Source organism: Microtus pennsylvanicus, chromosome 8, assembly GCF_037038515.1.
Source record: "Microtus pennsylvanicus isolate mMicPen1 chromosome 8, mMicPen1.hap1, whole genome shotgun sequence".
Classification (NCBI taxonomy): domain Eukaryota; kingdom Metazoa; phylum Chordata; class Mammalia; order Rodentia; family Cricetidae; genus Microtus; species Microtus pennsylvanicus.
This window is the reverse complement of record NC_134586.1, coordinates 115534134-115536182: the sequence shown is the minus strand read 5'-3', so window position 1 is coordinate 115536182 and position 2049 is coordinate 115534134. Positions and strand designations below refer to the sequence as shown.

Below are 2049 nucleotides of genomic sequence, written 5' to 3'. Positions count from 1 at the left end.
TTAAGTATGACTGTTGGGTTTCATTTTATTGAAAATAGATATTCTTCCCTCATATAATACATCCCAACAACATTTTCACCTTCCTCCATTCCTCCTAGCTCTACCACCACCTCCCCACTCTGCTCCCAGACCCATTCCCCTTCATTTTCCTCATCAGAAAAGAGCAGACCTCCAATATCAATAATCAAACAGGACCAAACAGTATACAATAAGACAAGGTAAAAGCACTCATATTGAGGCTAGACAAGGCAAACAAATAGGAAAAAAGGGGGTTCTTTTAGTAATTTTAATGTCCTGTCCTTATTCTGGGAAAACTCATTAGAAATGATACAACCTACTTCTGTTCTTTATTACTGCATGCGATATGATACTATCAGCAAAGGTGAGAAGTAATGCAGCTACATCAACTTCTGGGACCAGAAGTAGTGAGATGATGGAGTATTTCAGTGTTTCTTTTTAAATATCATCACTGAGACACCCTATGGTTTCTTTTCAGATGACCATATGCTCAGAGCCTTAACTAAAGTGAAGGAAAGGATGAAAAATGTCACAGAATTCATTCTCCTGGGCTTGACTCAAGACCCAGATCTGCAGAAACTCTTATTTATTGTGTGCTTAGTAATCTATGTGATTACACTGGCAGGTAACACGCTCATCTCAGTCACCATCTTCATCAGTCCACCCCTTTCTACTCCCATGTACTTTTTTCTGTCCTACTTGTCCATCATAGATGGTTTCTACTCTTCTTCCATAGCACCCAAAATGATCTATGACTTGATCTCTGAGAAGAGCACTGTATCCTTCAATGGCTGCATGACTCAGCTTTTTGCTGAGCATTTTTTTTGCAGGAGCTGAAATCATCTTGCTGATTGCCATGGCTTATGATCGCTATGTAGCCATCTGCAAGCCCTTGCACTACATAACCATAATGAGCCGACCTTTGTGTGTATTCTTGGTGGGAGCTGCTATAATTTTGGGATTCATCCATGGAGGAATACAGATTTTATTTATTGCCAAGTTACCATTCTGTGGCCCAAATAACATCAACCACTTTGTATGCGATTTAATACCACTTCTCGAGTTGGCTTGCACTGATACTCACATTCTTGGGCCCCTGATTGCTGCCAACAGTGGGTCACTGTGTTTCCTTACTTTCTCTATGTTGGTTGCTTCCTATATAGTCATCCTTCACTCCCTGAGGAATCACAGTTCAGAAGGTCGTCGCAAGGCCCTGTCTACCTGTGCTTCTCATGTAACTGTCGTTGTCTTATTCTTTGTACCTTGTTCATACCTGTACCTAAGACCTATGACTTCCTTCCCCACTGACAAAGCCGTGACTGTATTTTGTACTCTGGTGACACCTATGTTGAACCCTTTAATCTATACCCTCAGAAATGAAGAGGTCAAAAAGGTTATGAAGAAGCTCTGGGGTCAAATGTGCAAAGCTGGTGATCCATAAGCCTGGTGATTTGTGTTTTTAAAAACAATGTCTGATGCTGTTTCTTGGATATTTGTTCTCCTTAAATTAATAAAACTTAAGATAGTCATTTTTATTCTGCTTCAAAGTTTAATTGGCATAATCACTATCTTTATTGATGATGTGGTTTCAATACAATAGACAAAGTCTGTATTCAAATCAGGGTAGCAAGTTTTCCAACCCCATTAAAATTATTTGTCATCCACTTGCATTGAGACTCTTTAACTCCCCTTTGTTCTTCATAAAATACATAACAAATTGTTGTGAGCATAGTCACCCACTGTATTTAGAACTCACTGTTCCTAAATAAGTGTATTTTGGTTCCCATTATCTATTCACCTAATTATTCCTCTTTTCCAATGCTAGCCTCTGTGACTATTGTACTCTCAACCTCAGTGAGATCAAATGCTTTGACTTTGACATATTAGTAAGAATATGCAATGTTTGGCTTCTTGTGTTTGCCTAAGTCTTTTACATCCTGTCCCCCTGACTACCCTTATTCCCACAAATGCTAGGATTTCATTCATTTCATGGTTGAATAATATTCCAATCTGTGAATAAACTATATTTCT

At 38.8% G+C, this 2049-nt stretch overlaps 1 pseudogene; it reads left to right on the top strand.

Annotated features, from left to right (window-relative positions):
- Positions 1-531: 531 nt before the first annotated feature.
- Positions 532-1459, top strand: LOC142855736 (olfactory receptor 4C45-like; annotated as a pseudogene).
- The last annotated feature ends 590 nt before the right edge of the window (positions 1460-2049 follow it).